Genomic DNA, 19,005 nt, shown 5'->3' with positions numbered 1-19,005 from the left:
TCTAGGACACCAGGATAAAAACTAAAAAAAAAAAAAAAAAAAGGTGGAAAGTACAGAGCTATTCCCAGTGTGGATAAACAGCCACTTAACTAAAGCTCAGAGTTGAAGCACACCTAACACATTTTAATAGCTCCTTTTCTTGGTGGCAAGGGACATCTCCTGGAGAAGGAAATGGCAACCCACTTCAGTATTCTTGCTCAGAAAATTCCACTAACAGAGAAGCCTGGGGGCTATAGTCCATAGGGTCCCAAAGAATCAGACATGACTGAACACATCCACATGCAAGGGACATTTATTAACAGGATGTTGAGTGATGTCATTCAAATGTACTTTGTTTAGCTTGATTGGAATTTGTCCCAGATGCTGTTTGGGCTTCCCTGATAGCGCAGTTGGTAAAGAATCTGCCTGCAGTGCAGGAGACCCCGGTCGATTCCTGGGTCGGGTAGATCCACTGGAGAAGGGATAGACTACCCACTCCAATATTCTTGGGCTTCTCTGTTGGTTCAGCTGGTAAAGAATCCGCCTGCAATGTGGGAGACCTGGGTTCTATCCCCAGATTGGGAAGATCACCTGGAGAAGGGAAAGCCTACCCACTCCAGTATTCTGGCCTGGAGAATTCCATGGACTGTGTAGTCTATGGGGTTACAAAAACACGGACACCAATGAGCGACTTTTACTTTCACTTTTAGATGCTCTTTAGTCACTAAGTCTTGTCTGACTCTTTTTGAGACCCCATGCGCTATAGCTCACCGGGCTCTTCTGTCCATGGGATTTCCCAGGTAAGAATACTGGAGTGAGTTTCCATTTCCTTCTCCAGGGGATCTTCTCTACCCAGGCACTGAACCCATGTCTATTGTGTCTCCTGAATTCATAGGCGGATTCTTTACCACTGTACCACCTGGAAAGCCTGTCTGAAGGCTACAGCCTTTGAAAATAAACTCTTATGAAAAAAAGCTCCCATAAATTTAATTGCAATGCTATGTTTGCCATTTTCAAGGGGAGAATAGAGAAGAGGGATCTACTTACAGTTAGAAAGAGTATACAATATTTCTGTAATTTTTCTTCATAGAATTAGATACCTTCCATTGCTATTTCTTTCTTTCTATTTTGCAGTAGAACCCCCAAGTTTTAGTATATCATGTATCCGATAAAGTTCTGTATCTCTTAGTATCCCTTGCAGCCAAGGGGAGATATATGACTGGTTCTAGTTTTGATTGACAGTGACATGTGCAACTTCAACTTTGGGGTTTTGAAGTAAAAAGGCATGCTCTCTACTCCCCCTTATATCTCTCCCATTATCTGGAATGTAGCCATAATAAAAGCAATCATCTTAGATTATGACATGGTAGTCACACTATGATTACAGTGGTCTCTGATATTATGGACCCTCCATTTAAGATCTAAACTGTTTATGGTCATCTTCTTGCATGAAATTTCTATGCTATTTAAACCAATGTTAGTTTGTCTTCAGTAGAACAGCCAAAAAGATATTTTAACAAACATAAATAGCATTAATGAGGAGGAGATTCTGCTAATAGGTGGAAGGAAAACATCAAAGGCAATCAGATGAAATGAAATGGTTTAGTTTTGAAAGTTTTTTAGCAAAGGCATACTTCTCCAAACTGTTGTAAGAAATAGACAAAAAAGAAAGGGAAAACTGCACAAAGTTTATGTGTTCTCAAATCACAAAAATTAAGCAAATAAACAACAAAGTGAAGGTTTCTCCAAGTACGGTTAAGATAGTGGTTAAGGCCATGTGAATATTTCCGCCTCCTAGTTTTCCCATCAGAAGGACTTCTTCTCTACAGTAATGCCATGATGATGAATAACTTTGCATGCAAATGAAGTAAATTAGGAATAGAACAAGTCACACATTGCCTAAGTAGCACCATGTTAGAATAAGTAGATACAGGTATTTGTACCATCAATGGACACTAAGGTCTTGAATGAAGGATTTTTAACTGTATCACCAATGCTTAACTTGAACCTGTGCTTGAAAAATCTTTTGTGAATGGCACACCTGTTTTTCCCTATGAGTTTGCTAAGAGTTAGTGTACATAGTGTGTATGTAGTTGCATACTCACATATCACCAATTCAACTATTGATATCACCGTCTTGAAGAACTCTTCATCTGAAAATAGTGTAAGTTCTTTTTCTTGATGATCAATATAAGCTGCAGAATGATTATTGATACTTGAAACTTGATACTTAGTTTGTTACCACACACTTATCACTAGCAACCAGGATTATTGGAATGGCCCAGAGGAAGCAAAAGGGAGTAAGATGGAGAGACAAAAATCTTAACAGTTTAATAAGGAAACCTTAATGTTTTAATAAATATTCCAAAACCAAACATTCTGATACCAGATCTGTAATCAACATAAAATGTCTTTGTTTTGATGGTGGTGGGACTGACTGTTGTCTCCACAGAAATGATGATGGTTAATTAGAGCTAGAATACAAATCTTAAGTTAACCAGAGATATTAAATGTGCTTGTTCCTATCAAACATTGGCTTTAATTTTTGTATAATAATGACCAGTTTTAGAACAGCGCTGATGTTGAGATAGTTATCATTATTATCAATATTTATAGAAGACTGAAAATTTGGATTTCAAGGGCAGTGAAGAATAAAGTAATTAATATTCATATGGGCACACCACTTTCCTAAGTATCATAACAAAATCTTATCTTGCAAGACTCAGATATTATTTACTCTAGGAAGCCTTCTCAGAATTCCTAGCTTTATGTCTAGTTTAGACATTCTTCCTCTGTGCACTGATGGCCTGATTTATCACTCCATTATAATACTTTTGTGAATTTATTTATCTGCCTCTGTACAGTAAACTCTCTGGTAGTAGAAACATATATTACTTGATCATGATATGTTCCAGTTATTGATTGCTGCACAACAAATGACTCCAAGAATTTGTGGCTTGAAGCAACAGTCATTTATTTTGTTCACAAATCTGCCATTCAGACAGGACTTAGCATGGATGGTTTGTCTTTGTTCCCACAGTAGCAATGGGGTAGCTGAACTAGGACTAGAAAATCTGTTTCGAGATGGCTTCATTGAATGGCTAGCATATTAGTTATCTAGTATTGTGTAACAATTTAACTCAAATTTTATCAGCTTAGAAAGGCAACAGCAATTATGTTTTTTTTTTCACATAATTTCTGTGGATTAGGAGTTTGAGAATTACCTGAATGGTTCTGCTCACTGTAGAGCCACAGGTTCATGACACTGCTGTCAAAACACTGACTAGGGCTGAAGTCATATGAAGGCTAGACTGAGGCTGCGGAATCTTCTTCCAAGATGGTTCACTCAGGTAGATGATTTAGTACTGGCTATTGGCAGAAAACCAGTTCCTCATCTTTGGGAATCTCCTTAGAACTGCTTCAGTGACATTATGAAATGGCAGCTAGCTTTCCCCTGAGGAATCCAAGGAAGAGAAAACAGAAGCTGCAATGGCTTTTTATACTTAGCTTAACAAGTCAAGTATTGCTGTTTCTACAATATCTTATTGGTCATGTATTTAGCTTTATTTAGTGTGGGAGGGGATTACACAAGGTCATGAACACCAAAAGTCAGGGATCCTTGTGAGCCACTTTAGCGGCTGACTACCACAGCTGACAGGCTGGTACTCGCTATTACCTGGGCTTCTCCATGAGACCATTTGGACTTCTTCACAGCATGGTGACAAAGTCTCAAGAGAAAGAAGATGCAGGGCAACCAAAGTGCAGCAAGTGGCAGATAGCGCAATGGTTGGGTCAGTTTGGGGGTATGTATTCAGAAATTGGTACAATATCATTTCTAGTTTATTCTACCAGTAAAAGCAGTTATTTATCTCACACAGAATACTCAATTCAGTTCAGTTCAGGAGCTCAGTCATGGCTGACTCTTTGCAATCCCATGAACCGCAGCATGCCAGGTCTCCCTGTCCATCACCAACTCCTGGAGTTTACCCAAACTCATGTCCATCACGTTGATGATGCCATCCAACCATCTCATCCTCTGTCCTCCCCTTCTCCTCCTGCCCTTCCCTTCTCCTCCTGCCCTCAATCTTTCCCAGCATCAGGGTCTTTTCAAATGAGTCAGCTCTTCACATCAGGTGGCCAAAGGACTGGAGTTTCAGCTTCAACATCTGTCCTTCCAATGAACACCCAGGACTGATCTCCTTTAGGATGGACTGCATGGATCTCCTTGCAGTTCAAGGGACTCTCAAGAGTCTTCTCCAACACCACAGTTCAAAAGCATCAATTCTGCGGTGCTCAGCTTTCTTCACCGTCCAACTCTCACATCCATACATGACCACTGGAAAAACCATAGCCTTGACTAGACGGACCTTTGTGGGCAAAGTAATGTCTCTGCTTTTTAATATGCTGTCTAGGTTGGTCATAACTTTCCTGCTAAGGAGTAAGCGTCTTTTAATTTCATGGCTGCAATCATCATCTGCAGTGATTTTGGAGCCCCCCAAAATAAAGTCAGCCACTGTTTCCACTGTTTGCCCATCTATCTGCCATGAAGTGATGAGACCGGATGCCATGATCCTAGTTTTCTGAATGTTGAGCTTTAAGCCAACGTTTTCACTCTCCTCTTTCACTTTCATCAAGAGGTTCTTTAGTTCTTCTTCACTTTCTGCTGTAAGGATGGTGTCATCTGCATATCTGAGGTTATTGATATTTCTCCCAGCAATGTTGATCCCAGCTTGTGCTTCTTCCAGCCCAGTGTTTCTCATGATGCACTCTGCATAGAAGTTAAAAAAGCAGGGTGACAATATACAGCCTTGACGTACTCCTTTTCCTATTTGGAACCAGTCTGTTGTTCCATGTCCAGTTCTAACTATTGCTTCCTGACCTGCATACAGGTTCCTCAGGAGGCACTAAGGTGGTCTGGTATTCCCATCTCTTTCAGAATTTTCCACAGTTTATGGTGATCCACACAGTCAAAGGCTTTGGCGTACTCAATAGGAAAAATTTAAAAAAATTTTGTGGTCATCTGTAATTGTTGATATGATTATCTTTACAATCATGTGTGTGGCTTCTGAACATGGCATAATGTTTAGAATTCAGTAGGCATTCATTGTTGATTAGTACAGTATATACCATGATCATTTTAACGTTTATATTTTTACATGTGTTAGTACATTTACAAATAAAAGGAATAAAAACTGCTTTTATGTTTAAGTTAAAATTTACATTATTTTATTTAAGATTAGTCATTTAGCATTGCTCTTTCAGAAAGAGAAAATCAAATTATGGAAGCTGCTTTTTCAAAACTACTTTGTAAAAATGAGCCTTGAGTAGAAGCTGGGGTGACTAAAAGCAATTAAATATGACAATGATATTTTTATTATTTAATGTTGAATTGCATGCACACGAAGTCACTTCAGTCTTGATGTGACCCTAGTGGCTCAGATGGTAATGAATCTGCCTGCAGTGCAGGAGATGGGTTCAATTTCTGGGTCAGGAAGATCCCCTGGAGAAGGGAATGGCAACCCACTCCAGTATTCTTGCTTGGAGAATTCCATGGACAGAGGAGTCTAGCAGGCTGCAGTCCATGGGATCGCAAAGAATCAGACATGAGTGAGTGGTTAACACTCCATGGACTGTGGCCCGCCATGCTCCTCAGTCCATGAAATTTTCCAGGCAAGAGTACTGGAGTGGGTTTGCCATGCCCTCCTCTAGGGGTTCTTCCCAACCCAACCCAGGGATGGAAACCGTGGGTTAATGTCTCCTGCATTGACAGGCAGATTCTTTACCACTAGCACCATCTGGGAAGTCCTTAATGTTGAATTAGTTGATAGTATACATTATAGCCCTTAAGGAATGGAATTCATAGAATTTCTTTCCAAAACATGAGAGTCTTATAAGGTATAAGTAAGAAGAAAGTTAAGAGGGAAGGAACAAGAAGTTTCTAAGTAACTTATAATGTGTGGCTTACTCATAATGAGCTTCAGTAAGAATGTGTAATTCTAAACATTTGATGGTCAGTATCACTATACAAAGATAAACCCAAATTTAAGCAAGACTCCTCTAGTTAAAGATAACACTTGAGACATTAAAATCTATATTGTTTACACTTTTTCACAAAACTGACTCTATTTTTGAAAGGTAGTGAAATAAAATTATAATCCTGCTGAGTACAGTTTCATCTTTAGACGGTTCTTTTCAATCAAATTATAAAGGTTTTATAAAGGCAAGGCAGAAATTTAATTACTATCACAAGAGCAACACCATCCCAATATAACATTCAGTAACACATATAATCAATTAAATTGAATTTTTAAGACTGTTTTGTGTAGAATACACACTTGACTATATACTCTGTGTCATGAATAGTTTTCTAAAGACCTTAATCCATACTGGCTTTAATCCTGTTCCCTAGGGTTCTTTGCAGGATTAAATCTGAAGTGAGAAATTGTAATGAATAGATAAACAGCTCAGTACAGTATCTAAAAGTACTATGCAAACCACAGACAGGCTGGATTTTGTTGCTATTTCACAGCTAAGCAAAAACTGCAGCAACTTGACTGTGACCTGAATAATCAGAAGAAAAAAACCTTTGCAATAATTTTCAGATGAAATTTTACTATCAGAGAAATTGTCCATCCATATAGTCTTTTCTTCATTAGCACTTCTCCTAGTAAATTATTTTGAAAACAGAGCAAATTCTATAATACTTCTTATATTAAATGCTATGTACCTTGAAGGTAACTTGGGCAGGCTGATGTGCATTAGCAACAACAACAAAACCTCCTGCTAAATGTTTTACAGGAAGTTAACAAATAGAAAAAAGTTACTTCTAAAGATATTTAAACTTGAACCTAAAATATAAGAAGAAGCAAGATTTCAAGAAGCTCCAGGAATATGAAGTGCATGAAGTGCAGGAAAAGAGAAGTGCAGACCTGAGATACAAAAGAGCTTAGCACATACAAAGGACTTTCAGAAGATGGACGTGGTTGAAGTGCAGAAGTGAAGCAAGAGGAAGAGGGATACAGTATGAGTGTAAAGGGTAGACAAGCAACAGTGCATCCCTATAGGCAGGGAGTGTATGCTGTGATAAAAAAAGAAAAAAAAGACTTCTTTCCGAGGACAATGGGAAGGTATAGAAGACTTTTACATTAGAAAATATTTTGATCTTACACAAGGTTAGTGAATATAGATTGTTAGTGTGCTTAGTGAAACAATTGGGTCAAGTTAGGAGATAATTCAAATTGAAGACTGTGGTTGCTTACACTAAGGTAGAAGCAATGATGATGGAATGGAGCAGATGTGTTTGAAATACATAGATAATTTTTTAAAAAGCAGAACCAACGGAACTGGAGATGGATAAGCTATGCAACCTAAAAGAGATGGAGATATCAGGAAAAACTATCAAATTTCTAAATTGAGCAGCTGATTCTATTTTAATGGCATTTAGTGGACAGGAGAAGATTAGGGCATAAAAGATTTGGGGAAAACACAATAGTTTTATTTGGGGATATATGAACTCTGCAATGCTTATGAAATATGTAATGAGAAAGTCAAGTATTACTTCAGTTGTAGAAGTAAAAATATATAAATTGTTCATAAGTCATGTCCAGCTCTTTGCGACCTCATGAACTGTGGCATGCCAGGCTTCCCTATCCTTTACTATCTTCCAGAATTTGCTCAAATTCATGTCCGTTGAGTCAGTGGTGCCATCCAACCATCTCATCCTCTGTTGCCCCCTTCTTCTTTGCCCTCAACCTTTACCAGCATCAGAGTCTTTTCCAGTAAGTTGGCTCTTTGCATCAGGTAGATGAAGTATTGGAGTTTCAGCTTCAACATCAATCCTTCCAGTGAGTATTCAGCATTGATTTCCTTTAGGATTGACTGGTTTGATCATCATGCTGGTGGGTGTAAATATGGGAGTTAACAACATAAAAATGATTTTAAAGTCATAGGAATGGATGAGCTCATCTAGCAAGAAAATATAAAGATGAGGACCAAGAACTAAGCTCTGCAAAGAATTTTAATACGTGCATAATAAAAATAATTGTTAAAACCTTTGGAAGAAAACCAGTAGAGCATAGTGTTATAAAAATTAAAAAAGATTTATTCAAAAAGAGAGTGGTCAACTGTGCTGAAAGATGCTTCAATGTCCAATAAGAGAGGCATAGAAAATTGCAATTTCAGTGGTCTTACCAGTTAGAAAGGTTAGCAGAATAAAAAGTGTTTGAAAAAATGAAGACATTAGGAGATTGTCTCAAAATATTTTACCATAAAGGGGAACAAAGAAATATAGAGAAAATAATGAGCATATACAGGATCAAGGGCAGATTTTTTGGTAAGATGGGAAATGCTCTGGCAAGTTATATACTTAATGGAATGATACACAACACAAAAGTAGAAAATGATGATACAGAAAAGGAGGTTATCATCAGAACATCCCTCTGTCTGACTGAGGTAGAGATAAAACAAGGGAAGTGAGTGATGGAAAGCTGGGGTGATAAAAGAAATAACTAATTCCTTGAGATGAGAAGGAGGGAATATAGAAAACAGAGAGAAAAGGAGACTTTATTTACTAAAACAGAAGGAAACAGGAGCAGCTGGAACAAGGTGTGAAATAATTATTTCAGAGAGTGAGAAATTAATTTTATGGGAAAACACAGCAGAACTGACGTGCAGAATCAGAAACTTGTTTGACATTTGTAATTATGAATTTTAAGTGAAAAAAGTGCTATGTGATTTTTCTCTGGTAATCTTCATTTCCTCAGTTTTAGGCAGACGGGAGAAAATAATTTGATTTCTCTAGGGTTGAAGATAGCATATCAGATGATAACAGAGGGAGAGAGAAATAAGTGAATTAAGGATGCTTGCCAAGGTGTGATTATAATTACAGACTAGGAAACTAAACTTCAACAAGGATTTCAGGAAAGATGAGAAGGACTAGGTAAAGAGACAGTGAAAGAAGTTGGAGTCATGTCTCAAGGAAGCTGAAGAATTAAAGTGGTTCTAGAGTAAATGTCTAAGAAGTATAGAAAGTTAAGGTTAATTATTGGAATGTTGGAAATTCTGGTCTAATAGAAGACTGAGTTTCTGATGATGATGACATCCAATGTGTATCCAGAAGAGCAGATGGCTGAGATGAAGTGGAAGAAATAGTCATTGGAGGTGGAAAGGAAAGAACTGAGATTCTAGTTCCCGTAGAGATCGTTGATATGCAAGTCACTATGTGTGAGGGAGAGGAAGAATGTCAGCCAGGAACAGTTTTCAAAGTGTGTAGTAAAACAGATTTCAGTGACTACACCTACAAGGAATACAGTATATTTATTTCATTGAACTGTTCTTTTTAATGCAATCAGATTTATTTCTCTTTGGTTTACATGATCTTGTGAAAAATGGAACTTTTTCAATGCAGTTTTTCAATTATATATCCTGAAAACGTCTGCATTACAAACCAAAACACCTTATCACTGCAGTTCTGGGAACTGTTGAATCCAAAAACGATTGAGAAGAGCTGCTGATGTAGCACAGAGAAGGCAATGGCAACCCGCTCCAGTACTCTTGCCTGGAAAATCCCAGGGACAGGGGAGCCTGGTAGACTGCTGTCTATGGGGTCGCACAGAGTCGGACACGACTGAAGCGACTTAGCAGCAGCAGCAGCAGCAGCTGATGTAGCAAGACAACACCAGGGAAATCATAAAGGAGCTAGACACCTAGAAGCAGAGGAGAGTAAGACATTCACCAGAAAATATATGTGAATCATATGACTGTTTAAAAGGCATGAGTTATGTATTTGGATCCTTTCTCCACTACTTATGAACTGAAGACCTGATTGTTAAATAGCCCACTTTCTCAGACACTAACATAGAGATAAAAATGCAGGAGAAGAAAGACATGCAGATTTGACCACTGGGTCAGGAAGATCCCTTGGAAGAGAAAACGGCAACCCACTCTAGAATTCTTGCCTGAGAAATCCCATGGACAGAGGTGCCTGGTGGGCTACAGCCCAAAGAATCACAAAGAGTTGGATATGGCTCCATGACTCAGCAAGTATGCAATAATACCCAGTCATCCAGTTGTTTTAAAGATTAAATGAGGAGAGATATGTAAAGCCCATTTATTATACTGGGTATAGGCTAATACTATAACAAAATGACTTAAAATTATAATTACTTCAAAAAGAAGTTTATTTCTCTGCCACTTAACAGTCAAGGTGGGTGGGTGAGCCCTGCTTTGCAAAGTAATTCAGGGACTTACTTTGTTTCCATCTTAGTGTTTTCTCAAAGCTTGAAGCTGACCGACCTCCATGCCTGCATTCCTGTTTGGTTCAAAAAAGAGAGGAAATCTAGGACTGATAGCTTGTCTTTAAGATTTGAAACATATTGTACAAGTTATTTAAACTTCCACAGGGACAACAGTAGTCTCTGGCAGGCCAGCCTATTTCTCAGCCTTAACTTTGGAGTTTTGGGGCCTAGCACCAAAAGAAATAGGCTTCTCTGGTGGCTCAGATGGTAAAGAATCTGCCTGCAATGCAGGAGACCTGGGTTCCATCCCTGGGTCAGGAAGATGCCCTGGAGAAGAGAATGACTACCCACTCCAGTATTCTTGCCTGGAGAATTCCATAGACAGAGGAGCCTGGTGAGCTACAGTCCACTGGGTCACAGAGTCGGACATGACTGAGTGACAACACCAAAAGAAATAAGAGGAAAACGGATCCTAGAAGAGAATTGCAGTCTCCATCACAGCACCTAACACAGTATTAGTATTATTACTAATCATTATTTCCATTAATTACCTTTTTCAGGAATAATTTCATTCATTCCTTAGAGTGTATTAACTTTTAAGTGGAAGCACCTTGGATTTTTATTTATAAACATACAGTAAAATTGGATTCCTTGATGATTATTAATATATCTCCACCAACATTTCAGGAACACTCTGCAAGTACAAGTGTTTAACCTGGTGTTTTACTAAGCTATTCTTGTGATAAGATGATGCCATACCACATGCTATAAGTGTATGAAGAACTTTAATTTGGAGTCTACACACAAACACTCATGTCTACATATGGATGGAGATTAATCTGTTATTTTACCAAGTGCAACAAATTTATGTATGTGGGCCCAGACCAAGTAAAACTACTCATAAGTAGCAAGTTAATGAAAATGATCATAAATCAAATTCTATTCACTTAATTTGGTAAATAGCCTCAAAGGCATGTATTGTCTCTGCCAAAAATAAATCTGTGACTGTCTAGTTTCGTTACCTTTGTTTTACTTATTAAGCATTTTTTCCTGGCTTATGAAAACGTCTGATTGTTCAGCATATATCCAGCAAAGCAAGAGAACATTTGCCTCTGATTCCATCAAAGCATTTCCAATAATGATACTGTGCTGAATAAAGCAGCTGTAGCAGCACTAGGGACATGTAAATCAAGATGTTAATGAAGAACTGAATACACTAACATCTACAGAGTTCCTAGGATTATGGCTTATAGAGATAAAATAAGTCATTACAACTCAAAGTCAATTTTATTGGGAAATAGGCACTAAACTTCCATTGGCAAATGAAAAAAATTGTAATAGGGACTTTGTAAAATCAATTTAAAAATACAACTAAGACCATTTAAAATAATATTATATGTATATGTGTGTGTGTTTGTGCATATATATGTATATATGTGTGTGTGTGTGTGTGTGTGTGTGTGTGTGTGTGTGTGTGTATGCCTATATATATATATATATAGGCTTTCCTGGTAGCACAGTAGTAAAGAACCTGCCTGCAGTACAGGAGATGCAGGTTCCATCCCGGGGTCAGGAAGATCCCCTGGAGAAGGAAATGGCAGTCCACTCCAGTATTCTTGCCTGGGAAATCCCATGAACAGAGGAGCCTGGTGGGCTACAGTCTACTAGGTTGCAAAGAGTCAACACAATTGAGCGACTAAATAGCAACAACAAAAATGTATGTAGATAGGGCAAAGTACCTTCCTACTTCCCTCCTTTTGATCAATATGTACCATCATCTATTTTAAGGTTATTTTTATATTGGACCTTCTCCACAAGATTTTCCTTGTATATTCTCTATATCCTTGTATTTTATTTTAAATATTTTTAAACTATTTTAAAACTTTAAGACATGTTGATATATGACTCTGTAAAGCAAAACCAATATTATTTCATTCTTTAGATGTTAATATTCTAAATATATATAGAGAAAGAACTTACATGTATTTAGTTACCACAAGTTATGTATCAGTTTCATTCCCATATATATTTTCATTTAATCCAATGCAGTATTGTATGAGAGTGAAAATCATGTTCCAGAATCAGGCAGTCTTAGATTTGAATTGCTTGCTTAATAATTTTTGTGTAAGTCTACATAGGCAAAGTATAACTAAATTTCCTCATTTTGATAATTACAAAAGCTACTGATGAGTGTAACTGGATGAAGTAATGAGTGCAAAGCACTATTATCCTAACACAAAATATACAGTAAACAAACATCTTTTATTATTGTTGTCATTACTAATAACCTCTGAAACCAAAGGTATTGTAAGTCCAGCTGTATCAATGATAAACCAAGGGTTTAATATTTCAAGTAACTTGGAAATCTCAGTGGAATGACAGATTTAGGATTTAAGGCTTGTCTTTTCTTCATACTTTGCTCTCTGCCAATATCTAAGCAAACACCGTTTTCAGAATAGCTGTTAAAAACTGCATTCCACTTCTAGGCAGTGAGTTGGTTGATACTCTGTATCTTGGTTGGGTTGTGAAAGAAAGATAATTGTTTTCTTGTACATTCTGGCTCCTGTTGTTCTTCACAAGGTATTGCTCCAGAGACCAGTGCTTTTTATTGAGTAGCTTTTGTTCTGCAAATCTTGCCGCCCCGCCCCCCTACCCCGCCCTGTTCTTTCCCTTTACAGGGAAAAGAGTACAGGAAAAAAAGAACCCAAATGGTCAGGTATGAAACTAAGTGTGTAGACAGTGCAAGCGAAGGATCTCTGTGCTGTGTTCTGAGAAGTCTGGGTTACTTTTTGGCTGAATCCCGAGCCAAAATTTTTACTGTGCTACAATATGCTATTTCTCTTTGAGGGAAATAATATGTATTATTTTCTTAGAGGCAGAGTAGAAACTTAAGAGCTGTAAGCTTAAGAGTGAAACAAAGAATTTAAAGAAAAATGGCAAAGAAAAAACATATAAACATCAAACTTAAAGATCAGCATTCAGAGTAGTCAAACTGCCCTCTATTGCTCATCCTGTCCCTCAGGACAAATTGCAATGCAGCCATAGTTAAAATATTCATAACCTATCCTATATTTAAAATCATATATATCACCCATATAAAATCTCTCTTTCTCTCTCTCTCTCTATATATATGTGTATATATATATATATATATATATATATATATATATATATATATAAAATTGAGCTATTTCTAAGGCTTGGCACTTTTTGATAATTTACACAAAATTTCTTTACCTCAAGGTAATCTAGTGTTTGGAAGCCATATGGCAGGGAAATTGAAGAAAATTGCAGTTTTGTGGGTAACAGGTGATAAACTGAATTCAGTGGAGATGTGGTGACAGAGGAGCTACCCTTGTGGCTCAGATGGTAAAGAATCTGCCTGCGATGCAGGAGACCTGGGTTCAATCCCTGGGTCGAGAAGATCCCCTGGAAGAAGAAATGGCAACCCACTCAGTATTCTTGCCTGGAGAATCCCATGAACAGAGGAGCCTGGCAGGCTACAGTCATAGGGTCCAAAGACTTGGACATTACTGAAGCAACTGTGCAGGTGGTGACAGAGAAAAGATATTTTAAAATATCTGTGTTAGATTAGATTAATACTTGGAAATTAGGAAGGCACGAAAGAAAACAAGGAAGAAAGTGAAATGAAAGTGAATAGAAATAGAAAAAAAATACAAAAAGGCAAAATGTCTTTAATCAGGGACAAATGAGTTTTAAGGGGTATAAAATCATAAAGGTCATTCAGATGAAAGTCAAGTTTACACACTTACCAAAAGTTTTTAGAGTTTTTATGAAAATAATTATTCAATCTTTAAAATCTTACGTCGAACACCTACTCAATACTCTGTGCTTCATGGTTGCACTTCTCAAGAATCATTTAAAATTTTATTATTATTTTAAGGTTTAACTTAGAGTAAAATGTAGTATTTTCAGATAAATTAATAGAAAATATTAGTTATAGTATCTTGTATCTGGCTAAAATTTTTATCTTTATTCAAAGATTTGTTTTAATGTTTCTCTGACCCAATATGTAAGGGTCTCTGATGCAATATAAAGATGTTTGGTTACTGCTGGAATACTTGCAGACAAAAAGTTTCACATATTTTATAATGGGTTATATTTGTTTTAGTTAAAAGTTTGTCTAAAAAAAGGATATAAAAAAGCCTTGCTCACTGCTTCAATTTTGTCATAATCAAGTAGCATTCACTCCACTTAGGCTGTTTCATGCATCCAGATTAAGGTCAAACATTCAGTCTGCTTGGATGAGAGAGAAACATCACAATATCAGCCAAAGTCAACAATTCAACTTTAGCATATTTTTATCAGAGAAAGTGAATTTTCCCAGGACTTGTCATATTTCAGGACATTAACTGTACAGTTCCTCTAGACCATTCAGTTATTTACCAAAATTTAGATAGGAGACTTCAACTTTGAATATAAATAAAATACATGTTTTACTTTTATTTGGTATAATTCTATTGACACAGCCTTAGACAAGGCAGTGCAACATTGATCAACACCTCACCTTTTTTCTTTCTGTCAAATAATTAGAAATAAGAGAGCAAACTAAGCCCAAAGAAAACAGAAGAAAAGAAACAATGAAGATAACAGAAAAAAAAAATCAATGAAATTAGAGCAGGAAAAAAACAGAGAAAATCAATAAAACAAAGATTTGATTCTGATTATTTTTTAAAAATCAATTAAATTTAAAAAAATCAATTAAATTGATCAACTAATAGGAAGACTGGAAAAAATAAATAGGATATACAAATCACCAACTTTAGAAATGAAACTAGGAATATCACTCCTCACTACATGTTCTGGAGAATACTAGGAACATCTACATCCTTGTAAATCTGACAACATGAAAGAAACAGACCAATATCACAAACCACTAAAACTCAACCTAGGTGAAAGATACAACCTGAATAGTCCTATAATCGTTAAAGAATTTGAATTTTAAGAAATTAAAGAACTTTAAATGTAATTTTAAAGTTTCTAAAAGAGATATCTTGAGGTCAAGATGGTTTTACTGGAGAATTCTATAAAATTTTAAAGAAGAGTCTAAGACGAAATTTACTCCATTTCTTGAAGAAAATTGATTAGGAGAGGAAAATTCCCAATTCATATTATGAACTTGGCATCATCCTGATATTAAAACCAGGAAAAGAGAGTCCAACAAAGAAAACTACAGACCAATATTACTCAGACCTCATTTTCTTGGCCTCCAAAATCACTGCAGATGGTGACTGCAGCCATGAAATTAACAGATGCTTGCTCTCTGGAAGAAAAGCTATGATCAACCTAGACAGCATGTTAAAAAGCAGAGACATTACTTTGCCAACAAAGGTCTGTCTAGTCAAGGCTATGGTTTTTCCATTAGTCATGTATAGATGTGAGTTGGACCATAAAGAAAGCTGAACGTCGAAGAATTGATGCTTTTGAACTGTGGTGTTGGAGAAGACTCTTGAGAGTCCCTTGGACTGCAAGGAGATCCACCAAGTCCAACCTAAAGGAAATCAGTCCTGAATATTCATTGGAAGGACTGATGCTGAAACTCCAATACTTTGGCCATCTGATATGAACAGTAGACTCATTGGAAAAGACCCTCATGCTGGGAAAGATTGAAGGCAGGAGGAGGAAGGGGACACCAGAGGATGAGATAGTTGGATGACATTACCAACTCAATGGACATGAGTTTGAGCAAGCTCCGGGATTTGGTGATGGAGAGGGAAGCTTGGCATGCTGCAGCAATGGGGTGGCAAAGAGTTAAACACAACTGAGTGACTAAACTGAACTGAAATGAATATTACTCAACGACATAGATGCAAAAATACTGAAAATTTTAGCAGAGGATTCCAACAATGTATAAAAAAAGACTGTATACCACAAATACAGGTTTGTTTTTTTTTTATTCCAAGTATGCAACTCTGATTAAATACTTGAAAATAAATCAGTAAGTATAATTGAAAATATCAAGAGATGAAATAAAAAATATCATATGGTATTAATTGATGCAGAAGAAAGCATTTCACAGAAACTTACACTCATTTATAATAAAACACTTAAGAAATTAAAAATAACCATTGCAATAAGGCAGGAAAAAACTGAAAATTACCCAGTTAACTGATTTTCAATGATTGCAAAGAATACACACTGGGGAAAGCATACTCTCTTCAATAAATGATGTTAAGAAAACAGGGTATCTACATGCAAAAGAATACAATTGGATATTTACTTTACACCATACACAAAAATCAACTCGAAATGGATTAAAATCTTAAATGTAGGACCTAAGACCATGAAATTCCTTTAAAAAAATGAAAGGAAAAATCTTTTTGACATTGGCTACAGCAATGATTTCTTGGAAAGAACACCAAAATCACAGATAGCAAAAGCAAAAATAGACTACTGGGATTACATGAAACTGAAAAGCTTCACCACAGTGAGGGAAATAATCAAGAAAATGAAAGGCAACATACAGAATGGAACAAGGTATTTGCAAACGATGCATTTTATAGAGGATTAGTGTCCAAAAGTATAAGGACCTTTTACAACTCAATAGCAAGAAACAAATAATCCCAATTGTTAAATGTACAAAGAAACTAAATAGACATTTCTCTAAAGAAGGCATACAAATGGCCAAAAAGTACTTGAAAAAGTGCTCAACATCACTTTCCATCAGCTGAATGGAAGTCAAAACCAAAATAAGACATCACCTCTCACCTGTTGGAATGACCATTATTTATGAAAAAGAAAAAAAGTTAAGTGTTGACTTTTTAAGTTAAGTGTTGAGAGATACATAGAAAAGAGAACCCTTGGACACTGTTAGTGAGAATGTAATTTGGAGCAGTTACTACAAAAACATTATGGAGATTTCTCAAAAATTATAAATGGAACTAACCTCCAGTTGAGCAATCCCACCTCTGAGTATTAAATACCCAATGGAACTGATACAAGGATTTCAAAGAGATATCTATACTCCCAAGTTCATTGCAGCGTTATTCTCATTCAGCATTATTCTTGGCATTGTTATTATTTCCAAGATGTGGAAGAAACCTAAATATTCATGGTTGGATGAATAAATAAAGAAAAGGTGATATATACATACAGTTTTATATTATTGAGCCTTCAAAAGGAAGGAAATCCTGTCATTTATAAAAACATGGATAAATCCAAAGGACATTATGCTAAGTGATATAAGCACAAAACAAAAAGCCAAATATTATATGATACCACTAATATGAGGATCAGAAATAGACTCATAGAGGCAGAGAGCATAGTAGTAGTTTTCGTAGGCTGGAGGTAAAGCAGAATAGGGAGTAATATCCACAATGTAGAAAAATTTAGTTACAAAAAAAGGAGTAATTCCTAGAGATCTGTTATACAGCATAACCCCATAAAAGAAGACCAATTCTTTCCAAGTTTAGGACAGATGTAAAGCAATTTTTACCAAAATAATGGTAAGATTTTTGTATACATACAGGAGCTTATCTGAAAATTATTATGACAGGGTACACACTCCAGCTAACCCAATATTAACAAAGTATAATAAAGTGGGTCAAATCACTCTTTCTGATATTAAGGCCTATTATATGGTTACACTGATAAGGACAATGTTGTATTAATGAAGGAATAGACACCTGGATCTATAGAACACATAGAAAAATCTAAAAATAGGCCCATTCAAATACAGTAAATTGATTTTTTTATGAAAATGCAAAAGCAATTCAATGGATGATGACAGGGAAGTTTATTTACATCCAGAGATACTAATTTTTTCTTAATTATGCACTTAATTAGTAAAGAAAATGTCCTACAGAAGAATGGATAAATAAAATGAAGTATATATATATATATATGAAATATTACTCAGCCATATAAAGGAATGAAGTTGTGTCATTTTCAGACACATGGATGGGCCTAGAAAGTGTGATACAGAGTGAAGTAAGTCATAAAGAGAAAAACAAATATTGTATATTAATGCATATAAGTGGAATCTAGAAAAATGGTATAGATGATCTTAGTTGAAAGGCAGAAATAGAGACACAGATGTAGAGATCAACAGTATGGATATCAAGGGGATAGGGTGGGGTGGGATGAGTTGGGAGATTGGGATTGACATGTATATACTATTGATACTATGCTGAAAGATCCCCTGGAGTAGGATATGGCAACCACTCCAGTATTCTTGCCTGGAAAATTCCAGGGACAGAGGAGCCTAGCAGGCTACTGGGTCTCAAAAAGTTGGACATAACTGAGTGACTGAGCCCCGCCACACACACACACATAAAATAGATAACTAATGAGAACGTACTGTATAGCACAGGAAAGTCTATTCAATGCTCTGTTGTGACCTAAACAGGAAGGAAACCCCCCAAAAAATGTGGATATATGTATATGTATGGCTGATTAACTTTGCTATGCAGCAGAAACTAACACAACATTGTAAACCAACTGTACTCCAATAAAAATTAATTTTAAAATGTCTGGCCATGCACCTCTGAGATTTGTGTACTCATTTCATTGTTTATACATTAGATGTGTTCTCATATACTTATTATGAAAAACATATGCAAGTCACACACAATTTTAAAGTATAAAATAAAGATAAATATAATGAGGGATTTAAAATTTTTATTTCTGCACCACAATGGATCATCTTGTATACACACTTAAGATGCAAGCATTTGCAATTTGATGATAACCTTTGTAAACGACGTTTTCCCTGGTGGCTCAGACGGTATAGCGTCTGCCTATGATGCGGGAGACTCGGGTTTGATCCCTG

The 19,005-nt window shown here is 36.4% G+C and overlaps 1 long non-coding RNA gene across 1 annotated transcript; it reads right to left on the bottom strand.

Moving 5' to 3' along the window:
* Window positions 1–2,928: 2,928 nt before the first annotated feature.
* On the bottom strand, window positions 2,929–10,294 carry LOC145504562 (uncharacterized). Its single transcript, XR_014052301.1, has 2 exons — window positions 10,228–10,294; window positions 2,929–4,747 (listed from the first exon to the last, which is right to left on the bottom strand). It is a non-coding gene; the product is annotated as an uncharacterized LOC145504562 (long non-coding RNA).
* Window positions 10,295–19,005: the final 8,711 nt, after the last annotated feature.

This window comes from Giraffa tippelskirchi, chromosome 5, assembly GCF_054371585.1.
Source record: "Giraffa tippelskirchi isolate mGirTip1 chromosome 5, T2T-mGirTip1v1.2.pri, whole genome shotgun sequence".
Lineage (NCBI taxonomy): Eukaryota > Metazoa > Chordata > Mammalia > Artiodactyla > Giraffidae > Giraffa > Giraffa tippelskirchi.
Note: the sequence above shows the minus strand (reverse complement) of the source record. Positions and strands in the feature narration are given on the sequence as shown.